This window comes from Rhinolophus sinicus, linkage group LG10 (assembly GCF_036562045.2).
Source record: "Rhinolophus sinicus isolate RSC01 linkage group LG10, ASM3656204v1, whole genome shotgun sequence".
Taxonomy (NCBI): Eukaryota; Metazoa; Chordata; class Mammalia; order Chiroptera; family Rhinolophidae; genus Rhinolophus; species Rhinolophus sinicus.
Genome location: NC_133759.1, coordinates 66,959,807 through 66,975,754, shown reverse-complemented (window position 1 = coordinate 66,975,754; position 15,948 = coordinate 66,959,807).

Here is a 15,948-nt window from a genome sequence, read left to right as displayed (position 1 = left end):
GTCTACCCTGGCCGGAATCCTTCCCATGGTTCCCATTCAGCACTATGCCAGTGTATGTCACCCTTGCACCTTGTCCCACAGCTCCTTTCCATGTTTGTCCAGTGCTTTGTAATCATGAGCTCTAGTTATCACGGATCTTTGCAGCATTTGGTGAGAAACATCTCGAGTACATGTAATGCCCAAACTGCCCCCCATCACGCCTGATGTGTTGTCTTCTGGCTTCTCCCAGGGTTGGCACTCGAGACCAAATGCAATCTCATCACGTATGGATTGAGAGGGGGAGGTGAGGAGCTCTGTGCCCTGGCTTGTTTTATTGAGGCCCTTGTAGACATGATGAATTAAGACTGTTCTAGAGCAACACTCTCCAGTGTACCTTTCTGCAATGATGGAAATGTTCTATATCACTCTGAAATGGTCACCACTCGCTGTGTTAGCCATTGAGCACTCGAAATGGAGCTACAATTATTAAATAACTCATTTTAATGTAATTAATTCTAATTTAAATAGCCACGTGTGGCTATTGGTTTCCATTATTGGACAGCATGCCTTTCCTATCATCTCTTCCTAGCACATATTGAACTTGACATGTTCAATACAAAACATACGCCTTTCAATCATCAGGGTCATCTTCACTTCCTCACCTCCCATTTACCTCTGTATTCTGGCTTCTGCTCCTGCCAACACACAACAGGTACAAAGATAAGGTCATGTGTGCTCCGAACATTGCCAAATCACTGACAGCTGACACTGGGTTGTTTTTTCTCATCCTTTTTTAGCCCTTGAGTCACCTTGTCCTGGGTTTCCTCTTCGGTGGTGTGTTGATTTATTCCTTCATGCAGTATGTCTTTACGGAGGTTCTACTATGTGCCAAGATTTGTGCTGATGAGAAAAAGGACACTGTCCCTGTTCGAATGTGGCTTATAGTCTGTGTACTCATTTTATAAATTGGTGACATTCAGACTAATTGGACCACAACCCAGAAATACGTTTTACCTTGCAACCCAATATACATTTATGTGTGTAAATATATTCATAACAAATGTTTCAGAAAAATATCTTTACTCAGATTATATGCAGAGCAGATTAGTATTTTCTATACTATTTTTTTAATGCTAGTGGGAGACAGTCCGTTGATTTCTTGACCCACTCAGTTTGAAACCCAGGCCCTAATGTCTCTGGCCATCTTATGCAGCGTCCTTTCTCTAAGAGCTCTCATCCAAGTGCAGGACTCCAGCCAGACCCACAGCTGCTATTCCTTCCCTGGAACGCTGTATCCATCCAGACACCCACAGATCGCATTCTGAGATCCAGCAGCTTCTCAGACCACTGGCCTCGGACTGTCCAAGTACTGCCTCTCACTGGGTACAAATACAATTTCATCCCCCTTTTGCAAAGTCTGCGTGTATATTTACTTTGTTGGTGAATGGTTCCACCATCCACCCATTTTCATAGGGAGAAATCTAAAAGACATCCTAAATGAACCCCCGTCTTTACCCTGTATCACATTGTCTCAGAAACCCCTCCTCTCCAATTTGTTGCCATTGCTTCAGCTTAGACCTGCTCAGCTCCACTGTACACAATGTGCCTCTAGAGTCATCTAAATCAACTCTGTCCAAGAGAACTTTCAGTAGTGATGGGAATTTCTATATGTGCACTGTCCAATATGATAGCCACTAGCCATGTGTGAGACTGGAGAACTTTAAATGTGGCTAGTGCAACTGAAGAACTGTAAATAGCCATAGGTGACCAGTGACTAATGTATTGAAAAGCACAGGTCTACATGACCTCCCCGCCACAACTGTACCCCTTCCAGTCCCTAGCACAAATAAACAACCAACCAACCACTGTTGACTAAGCTAATGAACGAAACATAAAAATATGAAAGCCATATAAAGATGCTAGTAACACCATCAATTACTAGGTGGTATCACAAGTCAACTATTTCTCAGTGAAATAAAATTTTTTCATAAGTTTTTATTGGTTACTTGTATTTTTAATTTCTTCACACAAATACTCTAAATTTCTTTCATCTTTAAAAACGACTTTTTTTTTAGTTTGTTTTTTTCCTACCAGTAGAAACCACCTTTCTATGTTCTTTGACTTTTTTACCTGCCATCACTCAAATACTTAATAAATACCATCAATTGCTAATTAAACATATTAGTTGAGTAATACAGTGACAGGAGATCAGTGGTTACTGAAGGGAAAGGTGGGAGGGATTGCAAAGTGGCACACAAAAACTTGTGGGTAGTGGATGTGTTCTTGTAGTGATTGTAGTGAGGATTTGATTTCTGTATACATATGTCAGAACTTTTCAAATTGTACGTTTCATTATATGAGATTTTGTATGTCACTTATACCTCAAAAAAGCTGTTTTTAAAAAAAATCTGAAAATTTCCTCATAGAAGTATATAAAATCTAATAAATGTTAATAAAAGGGACAGCCTATATTACTAAAATCCCTGAATTATTTCTACCCTTGTTAAATCTGCTGGGTTTTCCAGAAATAAATTGTTTTTCTGAGTCGTTCATCTCATTTCATAACAAAAACAGCAAACACTTAATGCAATGTTTACCTGTGCCAGACACTGTTCTCAGTGGTTTCATTTGGTCCTCAGCACAATCAACTTTACAATATACAATGTACCTCCACTTTACAATATAATGGAGGGACTAGAGGTTAAATAACTTGCTGAAGGTTATACTGCTGATAAGTGGTGGCACCAGTCTTAGAACTCAATCCAGGCCCTTAGGCACAATAATAGACAACCTCAATTAATCTTTATAAGGAAAATATTTAAGATTATTTAAAATCTTTTTAACAATGCATTATATGTTAAGTTTAAATGTATCTACTTAAATTTTAAGTGTAGGTTGGCCTGGTAGCTCAGGTGATTGGAACACTGTGCTCCTAACGCTGAGGTCACTGGTTCAATTCCCACATAGGCCAGTGAGCTGTGCCCTCTACAGCTAAGATAGTGAACAATGGCCCAACAACGGCTCTCCCTGGAGCTGGGCTGCTGTGTGCTGCAAGGCTCATAATACCAGCATGGGCCAGGGAGCTGTGTCCTACACAACTAGACTGAGAAACAATGGCTTGAACCAGAGTTGGAGGAGGTTGGGGGAGGGAAGACAGGCGGAAGAAGGGGGGAAAAAATTGAATGTTCCAATCTGTTAAAATCACCCAAATCAAAATATTTTCTAAAGATGCTACAAATTTGCATGTGATGCTAGTAGTATTTTAGACTACTGCTCTTAGCCTTTAAGGCAATTTCAATCACAAAAAATGATTTTACCCTCACCTTGTAATTTCCTTTGAAACTTCATTTCCCCTGAAGGTTCTGCTTCATAATTTTAAGCTCATTTTCTATATCTTATTTTGTGAACCACTGATTCCTAGATGTGAATTTTGAACATAATTTTTATCGTAATATTTGTTTTTTAAGTTATCATTAAGGAGTAAGAAATTTCATCATTAAGGACTAAGATATCATTATAGACTAGGAAAAAGCTTTAAATATCCTCAATATAGGGAAGGGACATGAGGACTATTGTAGGGACAAAAGAGTTAGTCAGGTTCCCCCCCACCCCCAGCCAGCTGGTGACCCTGACCAGTGGCCCGCCTGTCCGATGAGATAGAATGTCATGCAAAATGTCACACAAGTGCCATCCATCCTGAAGATGTTTGTGTATACGCTTATGTAAGCACCTTGGCTGTTTGCCACTTTTGTCTCTATGTGCTATAAATGGGTCTGGTCATTTTAGGGAAGGGCGGACATATGGCAGAGACAGTGGGCTGTATTGTATGGGGCTGGCTATGTGGGCCGTGCTGCCCAAAGTGTGTGAGGGCTGCTGAGAAATGGGCCTGTGGGGCTGTGCCCAAGGGCTGCTGAGAAACAGGATGCTGTGAGTTATGAGGCTGCTGCTGGCTGCGGGTTGTAACCTGAGAATGTCCAGCTGTGCGCAGCAGTGAGAAACTCTGGCTGTGTCCAGAAAGCATGTGAATAAAACATGTCTGCTCTGCCTCCGGCTCCACACATCTTCTTCCAGCTCCCAGAGTCACAGACACCTTACCCCTGGGACACCACCCACTTGGACAGTGACAGGACAACTATTTTTACAAAAAAAAAAAAAAGGGGGGGATCTAGGAGGTTGGATTCCAAGCCTGCTGCCTATGTGCTGCTGAAGCAGGGCCCAGTTGGTTCCACCATAGTAGAGGCCTCACTGCATCCCTTGCCTCACCTTTCTTGACCTACCTGTAACTTAACAATAGATCATCCCCCTGGGGCTTGAGCTCGGAATGTCCTGGTCCCAGTTCCCTATTTTAGAAAATTACCCTGAAATTTACGGTTAATACCCTTAGGCTTATTGATCACAAGCTCTATGGTTTAGCATTCTTTCCAGGCTACTCCCATCATTGTTCCTGGGTTGTTGATGCCACCAGAGAACCACATTGCCAGAGGGGGAAGGCTCCATGAAGACCCCCAAACCCTCACCCAGCCTCTGGAGAAATGCCCAGATTTTCCCTTAAATACCACAAGCCAGTCTGAGAATGTTAAGGCAGTTTTTGAAGGTGCTCTGACAAATATTTATTCTATACCCCAACTCCTGTGTCAGTCTATTGGCTGAGCAGTGCAGGTAGCACGAGACCCGGACTCAGTTGCCTTCCAGTTTCATTTCTGGCGATTGCGGCAGGACAGCCTTGGATTTCCTCTGGTGAAAGTCTTTCAGCTTGAGTACAGATTTGGGGCTTGCCGGGGACTGGGCGGATTCCTTGGCATAAGACCGAATTCTGGAAGCAGCTGCTGAGCGATTTTGCTGGCCAAGGTGGGGGTTACGTCAGGGCCTGCCTGTCACAGATGCCTTACTGCTCAGCTGAGATAGAATAAGCATTTGCTCTGTTTTCCTGCTCTAATTACTGGTTCAGAAAACAGGGTGGCCTGGGTGTGCGCAGCTGGAGGCTTTGGCACTCACCATCTGGGGCTCCTCTTTGAGGGCCATCTGGGAGTCATACTGACCCACTGGTGCCAATAGGTGAGACTGGAATGTCCAGCAAGGCATAATACCACTATGAGTAAGGGGCTCTGATTGCAAGCTTGCTCTAGTTCTGGAAGCAGGCTTGTGGTTGGCAACATTGTTCCCTGGGAGGAGGGGCCCATCTGCTGCACTGTAAAAGCCACTGTTAGCCACAGCTGGAGAAATAGGTCACAGGAGACCAAAACTGGCCTATTAGAATTTATTTGGCGTGTTTGAGCTGAGGGAGGTCAGACTAGAAAAGACCATAAGCTCCCCAGCAAAAAGGGGTATGGGGTTTTATAGGAGGGGGTAAAACAAGGTTGTTCCCTCTTCAATGCTTCAGGGGGTTTTCATTGCATTGTCTCTAGCAACAAAGGGTTTCAGGGCATGACCAAGCCCTCCAGCTCTATATCCTGACCCCCAGGTCTCCAACCGCTCAGGCGCCCTGCCCCCCCATCACAAGCCCCTAGGAGACAAAGTACAAAGCAAGACAGGATAAGATGGTTTCTACATTCCAGGCGGCTTCTCCAGGCCTAAGGCAAACACAAGCTGACAGGTACAAGGTACAAAGCAAGACAGATAGCTTTTAAGATAAGAAGGTTCCTGTTCCTGGCCTAAATATGGCCTAACAGCCACCACACTTGGTTTTGGCCTTTGGCCATTGGGTGTCTTAAGGCCACATCCGGTTTTAACCAACTGGCCAACTGTCTAATGGTGGATTGACCATGTATATGGAGTAATATGATGTCACACCTAAATTTGGTACCTGGCCAGGCTTGGTTTTTGTATCTGGTAATAGGATCCGAATCTGGTTTTTCTGGTTTTGTCTGTCTGATCCAGGGAATACTTGGATCTGATTTGTGTTTATGTCTGTGTTAAGTGTGGCCACATTTGTTCCAGCTCAATAATTGGACCTAAGGTTTCAATCCCAGCCGGTACCCCATTGGGCAGAATATTACGTCGTTGGCAAAACTACGGCTATGAGCCATTGACCAAAAAGAAATTAACATTCTTTTGCAGTACTGCTTGGCCAAAGTATATATTAGATTCTGGAGAGCGCTGGTTGCTTAATAGTTCATTGAATTATTGTACTATTTTGCAACTGGAATTGTTCTGTTAGATGTCTGCGAAACAGGATGAAATTTCTGGTGCATATATGCCTTTGTGATACACTCTGTAAAGAAGGGAACTAAACTGATGGTTCAGAGAAAAGGGGAACCCACACATCTCCTAATCCTCTTATAATAGGACACCAACTCTATATTCTGAAATTTGGCAAAAGTAAAAGTCTTGAAAGATTTTTCCAACTCTCAGTAACTTTCAAGATCTTGCAGGTAACCTGAAGTGTAAACACAGCCACTACTTCCTGAGGCTAAGATAACTGAAGACAAAAAAAGGCATTTTTTAAAAAACAAGCAGCTCAAGTGGATAAGAAAGTAAACCCCTTGTATATGCTGTCTACAAGAGACTCACCTCAGATCAAAAGACACACACAGGCTGAAAGTGAAGCATTGGAGTAAGATATTTCATGCAAATGAAAATGAGAAAAAAGCTGGAGTTGCAATATTTATATCTAACAAAATATACTTTAAAATGAAGAATATATTAAAAGACAAAGATGGGCACTATATAATAATAAAGGGATAGATCTGACAAGAGGACATAACCCTAGTAAACATCTATGCACCCAACGTAGGAGCACCTACATATATAAAACAGATACTGACTGACATAAAGACAGAGATCAACAGTAACACTACCATAGTACGGGACTTCAACACACCTCTGACAACAAGGGACAGGTCTTCCAGACAGAAAATCAATATGGAAACAATAGCTTTAAATAACACATTGGACCACTTGAATTTAATCAATATTTTCAGACCTTTTCAGTCCAAAGCTGCAGAATACACGTTCATCTCAAGCACACGTGGAACATTTTCCAAGATAGACCACATATTAGGCCACAAAACAAATCTTGATAAATTTAAGAAAAATTGAAATCATACCAGTGGTCTTCTCTGATCACAGTGCTATGAAATTAGAAATGAACTACAGGAAAAAACTGAAAGACACACCAATTCACAGAGGCTGAATAACATGTTACTAAATAATGAATGGGTCAACCATGAGATCAAGGAAGAAATCAAAAGATATCTCAAGACAAACAAAAATGAAAACACGATGACCCAAAATCTACGGGATGCAGTGAAAGCAGTCCAAAGAGGGAAATTCATAGCATTGCAGGCCTACCTAAAGAAACAAGAAAAATTACTAATCAACAGTTTATCTTCACACTTAAGGAATCTGGAAAAAGAACAGCAAAATAAGCCCAAAGGGAGTACAAGGAAGGAGATAATAAAGATCAGAGTAGAAATAAATGAAATAGAAACCAGAAAAACAATACAAAAGATCAATGAATCCAAGAGTTGTTTTTAGAGAAGATAAACAAAATCGACAAACCTTTAGCCAGACTCATCAAAAAAAACACACAGAGAGGACCCAAATTAATAAAATCAGAAATGAAAGAGAAGTGACAACAGACACCACAGAAATACAAAAAAATTTTAAGAAATTACTATGAGCAACTATATGCCAACAAATTTGACAATCTGGAAGAAATGGACAATTTTCTAGAAGCATAAAACCTTCCGAGGCTAACTCAAGAAGAAACAGAAAACTTGAATAGACTGATTACCACCAGGAAATTGAATCAGTAATCAACAACTCCCAACAAACAAAAGCCCTGGACCAGATGGCTTTACAGGTGAATTTTACAAAACATTTAAAAAAGAATTATCACCTACTCTCCTCAAGTTCTTCCAAAAAATCCAGAAGGAGGGAAGTCTCCCAAAAACATTTTACAAGGCCACTATCACCCTGATCCCAAAATCAGACAAAGACACTACAAAAAAAGAAAACTACAGACCGATATCTCTAATGAACATAGATGCAAAAATCCTCAACAAAATATTAGCGAACAGAATTCAGCAATACATTAAAAAGATCATACACCATGACCAAGTGGGATTCATTCCTGATATGCAAAGGTGGTTTACCATCCACAAATCAATTAATGTGATACATCACACTAACAAAAATAAAAATAATCATATGATCATATCAATAGATGCAGAAAAAGCATCTGACAAAATCTGGTAGCCATTTATAATAAAAACCCTTAAGAAAGTGGGAATAGAGGGATCATATCTCAACATAAGAAAGGCCATATATGATAAACCCACAGCTAACATCATACTCAATGGAGAAAAGCTAAAACCATTCCCCTTAAGATCAGGAATAAGGCGAGATTGCCCACTTTCTCCACTTCCATTCAACATAGTGCTGGAAGTTCTAGCCACAGCAATCAGACAAGAAAAAGAAATAAAAGGCATCCAAATTGGTAAGGAGGAAGTAAAATTGTCATTATATGCTGATGACATGGTACTATATAGAGAGAACCCTAAAGACGCCACCAAGAAACTATTAGAGCTGATAAATGAATTTAGTAAAGTAGCAGGATACAAAATTAATATTCAGAAATCAGTTGCATTTGTATATACCAATAATAAAACATCAGAAGGAGAAATTAAGAAAACAATCCCATTTACAATTGATTCAAAGACTATAAAATACCTGGGAATAAATTTAACCAAAGAAGTAAAAGATTTGTACTCAGAAAATTATAAGACACTGAAGAAAGAAATTAAAGAAGATACAAATAGATGGAAACACATACCATGTTCATGGATAGGAAGAATTAATATCGTTAAACTGTCCATACTGCTTAAAGCAATAGACATATTCAACGTAATTCCTATCAAACTACCAAGGAAGTTTCTCACAGAAATAGAAAATATAATCCTAAAATTTATATGGAACCATAAAAGACCCCGGATAGCCTCGGGAATCTTGAGAAATAAGAACAAAGTGGGAGGTATAACAATACCTGATATCAAATTATACAACAAGGCTACAGTAATCAAAACAGCATGGTACTGGCATAAAAACAGACACATAGATCAATGGAACAGAAGAGAGAGCCCAGAAATAAATCCATGCCTATATGGTCATTTAATCTACGACAGTGGAAGCAAGAAATTACGGTGGGGTAAAGACAGTCTGTTCAAAAAATGGTGCTGGGAAACCTGGACAGATACATGCAAAAAAATGAAGCTGGACCCCCTCCTTACACCATATACAAAAATAAATCCAAAATGGCTTAAAGACTTAAATGTAAGATCTGAAACCATAAAATTCCTAGAAGAAAATATAGGAAGAAACTTTACAGACATTACCCGGAGTAAGATTGTTTACTGATATATCCACTCGGGCAAGGGAAGTAAGAGAAAAAATAAACATGTGGGATTACATCAAACTAAAACATTTTTCACAGCAAAGGAGACTATCAATAAAACAAAAAGGAATCCTACCGAATGGGAAGATATTTGCCTATGATATATCTGATAAAGGGTTAACATCCCAAATTTACAAAAAACTCACTCAACTCAACTCCAAAAAAAAACAAACAACCCAACTAAAAATGGGCACAGGACATGAAGAGACATTTTTCTAAAAAGGACATAAAGATGACAAACAGACATATGAAAAAATGCTCAACCTCACTAACCATCAGAGAAATGCAAATAAAAACCACAATGAGATACCACCTCACCCCAGTCAAAATGGCTATCATCAGTAAATCAACAAACAAGTGCTGGCGCGGATGTGGAGAAAAGGGAACCCTTGTGCACTGTTGGTGGGATTGCAGATTGGTGCAGCCACTATGGAAAACAGTATGGAAGTATCTCAAAAATCTGAAAATGGAACTACCTTACGATCCAGCAAGTCCACTCCTAGGTGTCTATTGGGAGAAATCCAAAACTCTAATTCAAAAAAATTTATGCACCTCTATGTTTATTGCAGCACTATACACAATAGCCAAGACATGGAAACAACCGAAATGCCCATCAGTAGATGACTGGATTAAGAAACTGGTACTTTTATACAATGGAGTATTACTCAGCCATAAAGAAGAATGAAGTTTTACCATTTGCAATGATATGGATGGACCTAGAGAACATTATGCTAAGTGAAATAAGTCAGACAGAGAAAGACAAATACCATATGACCTCACTTATATGGGGAATCTAAAGAAAAGAATAAGTGAATGAACTAATCAGAAACAGTTTTGGAGACATAGAGGAAATACTGAGGGTTGCTAGATGGGAGGGGGTGTGGGGATAAGGGGGAAGATGAGGGGATTAGAAAGCAGTCAGTAACCACAAGATTGCCATGGGGTTACAAAAGTTAATTTGGGGAATGTAATCAATAATGTTGTAAAGATTTTGTAGGGTATCCGATGGACACTTGTCTCGTTAGGGAGACCAGCTCAGGGATGATGTAGATGCCTGATCACTGTACTGTACACCTGAAGCTGAAGCTGAACAATAATGAATGTCAACTACAATTCTATCTATCTATCATCTATCTATCTATCTATCTATCTATCTATCTATCTATCTATCTATCTATCTCTATCTATCTATACATTTACAAGAAGCGGAGTACAGCATTAGGAATAGAGACAGTGGAAATGTAATGGTTGTGTGTGATGTCAGAGGGGTAGTGGATGGGGGGAGGGGGGTTGACACAGTGTGAGGGATATAAATGATAAATGTCTAACTATTACATTGTTTTGTGCACCCTAAATTAATAAAAAAATTAATTAATTAAAAACAAACAAACAAAAAAACAAACAAGCAGCTCATCTCACAAGTCAGACCACCACCTTTTTTTCAGCCTCCTTGGAACTGTCCTCTGCAATTATATATATATAATCTCTGATATCTGCTTGTTTATGTTTTATATGTAGTATAATGTCTTTGTCTCCAGATGGCATTACCAGATTATAATATTTGATTGGCTTAAATTTAAAACATTAAGCGCTTATATAAATTTAAATAATAAAAAATTCCCAAGTACTTTTTAGGATCACGTTGTTACAGATACCAGGACCAGAAAGAACCCAAGCAGCACTCAGAGAGTTAGGAGAGTCAGCTTTACTACGTCGGCGGGCTCAGCGGGATCCTTCCCAAAGACTGAGCCCTTAGCAAGGTTTTGAGCAGGTTTTTATGGGTTGGGGACTTCCTTGAGTTGGGGAAGGGGTAGGTGTCATCTGGTGATTGGCTCGGGGTGTGGCTTGGAGGGGGTTATGTGGAAGTGGGCTGGGGCTTAGGCTGGGGACTTTTGTCTCCGCTCGGGCCACCATTTTAGGTCAGTTCCACGTGGCAGGGAACCATTTTAGGTCAGTTTCTCCATCAACATGATCTAAGAAAATATTTGATACTAAGACTGGTTTAATTTTTGGTTAAATTGATATGTCTTTTAAGGTTATTAACATTAAATATTATCTTTTGTTTTACCTGGGTTTATAAAAATAAACTCATGCTATGTCTGTTACAAAATTTATCAAAAAATAGGTTGGGTAATTAAATTTGAAGTCTCAAAGAACTAAAATAAAAGGTTGTTAGTAAAGTTTTTCAGTAATAATTATATAATGTAGATGCTTGGACATGGTTTCCCACGATCTGTTGGTAACATAAGATTTTAGTTTTGCTAAGTTATATTAAATGATAACAATTATTGAATATTTAGGTATTAAAAATAATGAAATGCTGAAATATTAATTATTAGATAGGTCTGAGTTCATGTATTTCTGGCTTCTTGTCACAAAAATTGTTAGGTAGAAGTTAGAAAATGTAGAAGGAAGAGGGGTGTGAGAGGGTCCATAGTTCCTACAGAAAAAGTTCATAAATAACTCTGATTAACTTCCTCCAGCCACGTATCTGTTTTTAAAATAACAGATGACAAGAGGTGGTCTGGAGCAAGGTAAGAATCTGAGTCAACAGACCTCCACCCATCTTAGGAGGTCACGCCCTCCTATGGAAGAGCATGCACCACTTTTCCCACCAAATCAATATGTAACTCCCTCACCCCACCCAGCAAACTATAAGTCCTCAGGACAAGGGTGCTCTTTCTCTCTGGCCCTCGAGCTCTCTCCCCTCACCCTTCACCTCAGCTAGGCCAGTTCTCTTCCTGAGGATGTGTCACTAATAAACCCTGCTTGCTTGCATATTAATTAGCTTGCTGACCTTTGATTCTTCACTGCATTGGCAAGAAGAAGCCAGACTTTCATAACAGAATGTTAAAAGATAAATTAACATCTGTTAATAAATATATCTTGTATTTTATTACAAAAGCCCATGCATTTGAAGTTCACAAAATATGTTTCTGGATTTGCCAATGGAGGCGCTAATTGCTTGCTTTTAGTTGTCAGTAAAAATTAAGGTTCTGAAGGTTATGGATTCTAATTAATATGAAAAGAAATGATGTACGTTTTCAAGGAAGGTATAAGGTATGGAAATACATTTTTTAAGGAATTGAAAGAAAGTAGTTTGTCCTAAAGTTGGTTATTTCTGAATGAGTGAGAAGAGACAAACTAAGAAGGAATGGGGAAGTTGTAGAAGGTTTGTGAAGAAAAATCTTGAGAAGATTTTTATGTATGGTTAATCTAAATATGATTAATTAAGTAAATTCAAATATCAAAAGTAAGCTGGTGCAAAATTAATTAAGTTTTCTCTCTCTGCTAAGTAGGACAAAGTTTGTTAGACTATTGGTCAGCCACTGATTATGAAAAAGTTTTCTGCCTGTGTGGGGACAGAGCCCCAGAAAGTAGTTTACAGGCTCTCGGCCTCACGTGGAAGGGTGCTGGCTCAGGTGGTGAATGGCCTCGGCTGTGGCTGATTGGCCGTCGGCTGTGGCTGGTTAGCCGATTGGCCGCTGGTATAACTGCTGCGGCTATGAAGGACTGCCGAGGAGCCGAGCAGAGCCGAGCAGAGCCGAGCAGAGCCGAGCAGAGCCGAAGAGAGCGGAAGAGGAGGGCCGAGGAGAGCGGAAGAGGAGAGCCGAGAGAGAGGAACAGAGGAGAGAGTGGAGAAGAGTCGTCGGTCGGTCAGTTGGCAGATAGGCGGACGACAGGTCGGCGTCCGGTGGGCCCAGCCTCCAGTGAGACCATAGTGGTATGACTCCCCTACCTATGGCTCCGTGGGTGTTCCTTTTCGGTCTCACCATATCCTGCGTTCTTGTGTGGGGAGCGGGAGCAGAGACCCCGCAGGCCGCCCCGCCTGAAAGATGGTGCGGTGAGAAGGCCTCCGCGCACGACAAATGGCGCAGCGAGCAGGGTCTCCCGCACGACAACCTGAAAAGCAAAGATTATATGTGTCATCAGAATAATTTCTATGTTTTATATTGTCTTAATTAGGTCTTTAGTTACTCAAGAAAACTAAATCTAGGAACTAAGTTTTGCTAATACTTATGTAAACTTTTGTATTTTGGGACTGCTAGAGTTCATGTGCCCTCCTCTGTGTCAGATATGGACCAGTGTAAGGAAGCTTGACCTGCTATTTTTCCCTAACCTGATATAGGGTTATAGTAATTCTGACTTATTGTTACATCTTGATGAAAAGGCTCAGATCCTAGAGAAGGCCATGGAATTTATTTAAATGTCTTTAACAACCAAGACAGGGAAAATGAGTAAAGAAAGGAACAGTGAGACCAGAGACAACGCCAGAGACAAGTCAGACATTTGACTGCAGCTGACAGAGCAAGGCTGAAGCCTTCTCAGGGTCACCCCAGAAACCCCAGAAGATACATACCAGGTAAAGGAGTCTGCTTTGGATATACAAGCCCAGACCACTGGAGTAAGGCATGTCCTAGTCCTCCAAAGTAGCCGTTCCCCCTGTGCAAACTAAAAGGGCACTGGAAGAGCGATTGTCCTCTGCTCTGAAGAGAGCAGGGACCAACTCCCTCTCCACATATAGCTGTCATCGACTGACAGGCCTGAAGTTCCCAGTGGCTTCCCAGAAGAAAGAGGCTGTTCTCATCACAGGGGAGGAACTGTGCATGACCACTGACATGGCAGTTAAGCCTGTTCATTTATTCTGTCGTGACCACTCACTATAGACCTATTTCCTCCGAAACCAGCTTGGTTGTAGGGATAAATAAACCCCCTAAATTTGGGCTCATACTCAAGCCTGTTCCTTACCATTGGCTTGTGCCTTAGAGGAAAAGTAAAATGAGCAAGTCAGACTTTTAAAAAAGGACTCTGGAAAAGTTTTGTCAGGAGAGCTCTAAGCCTTGGCTCTAATTGCTGCCTATTGATTTGGATTACGACCTCAATTCTATTATTTCGTATGTTGTTAACTTGGGAGAGGTTCAGCAGGCACTGAGAAAATATGGGGGACCAGCATCTCCCCCAGGTTAACCCCTCTACACATTGTAGCCCTGGGAAGCCAGGGGACCACATATTTTTAGAAGCCTAGATGGGGAGGGGTCCTTGACAGACCAGTTAGCGCCTAACCAGAAGGACCCTTTGCAGTTTTTCCAAGCACCCCAACTGTTGTCAATCTTCAGAGTCAGCAGCTGGGTCCACTTGCCTCGAATCAAATCTGTTTCATTTAAGTCTCCACAGGACTCCCCCAGGAGGAAGACTGTCACTCCTGTTCCTGTGAACCAATTGAAGACCTTAAGCTCCTCTTACTGATGACTTCTGGAGCTGCTCGTTATTGCCTTTCTGTTGGGGCTTATTTGGAGTCTAGTTTTCTTCTTTACTTGTGCTCCACCTAGGATCTAATATAAGAGCTGGGGGCAATGGCCTCTCTGACTGCTGGATATGCCATAAACAGCCCCCTCCCCACTCTGATAGATTAGCAAGAAACTCTAGTGCCATAGGCAGGGATATGATGCCCAGTCTCAGCAGGAGCAGCCAAGATTGGTCATTGTCCCCTGCCCTGTGTAGGGTAGATGTTAAAGGAAAATTTGCCTTCATTGGTTGATATGAGCTTTTGTCTATTAGCTTTTATCTGTTCCTGTATGTAAGGAGATTTCTGTGCTGTGATCAGGGGTTGAGTAAATTCCCCCTTTGTGTCACGTCCCATGCAACGAAAGTTGTGGGGAGCCAGGAGGGCTGCGCAGGGTTAAGAAAAGACAGTAGTCATGAATAGAGTTTAAGTGCGGAGGGCAAGGGACCAGCAGCCTCAAGGTCTGGGCTGTGGCGCCTAATCAGGCCTGCACAATAGCTTGTATTAGTTCGGTGGGGAAGCAAAGAAGATAAGGCTTGTTAATCTCAAGATCTGTGAGTCCTATACATCATAATAGGAAACCGATTTAAGCCAATCACCTGTGCCTGCAGACAGCTGGACCTTAAACCTCAACTTCCCCAAGGGACAAAAACCTATATGCATATGAATAGATGGAGAACACATCATTGAATCACTTCCCGTGCAGGTTTTGGGAAGGAATGCAGCCACAGAGGCTGAGGCTTTCCTTAGCCTAACGAAGATGGGGGGCTGTGCTCACCTCTGTGAACCCTGTGGGTTCTCCTGTTTGTCCCCACGCGACTGCACCTGGCTTGAGTTGTTCCTTCTGTGAGGAATCTTACTGTCCAGTCATCTTTCTGGGACCAAACAGGGAGGCACAGGGTGCAAACACAAAGGCTTAGCAAAGTCCCTGAAAGGATCCGTCTTACAGACTCTCCTTTCTTTGGGGGCTGGTACAAGAAAACAAACAGTTAAGCTGTTGAGTGGCGATACCTTTGGTCTCATTCTTCTGAGCCGGGGACATATGCGATGATGTTGCTTTCTGGGTCTCCTTCTCCCGAGCAGGGGAGACATGAGATGAAGTTTTCTGTTTGGTCTCATTCTCTCCAGTAGGGGAGATATGAGATGATATTTGTTGTCCTGTCCGTGTTGTGAGGTGATGGTTAGCTTGCGGTTAAAGAAATTCTTGATCAGGGATTGAGAGAATTCCTTCTTTGTTCTGTCCCGCCCACATCAACAGATGCAGAGAAGAAGTAGCTAAGTTATATCAGGA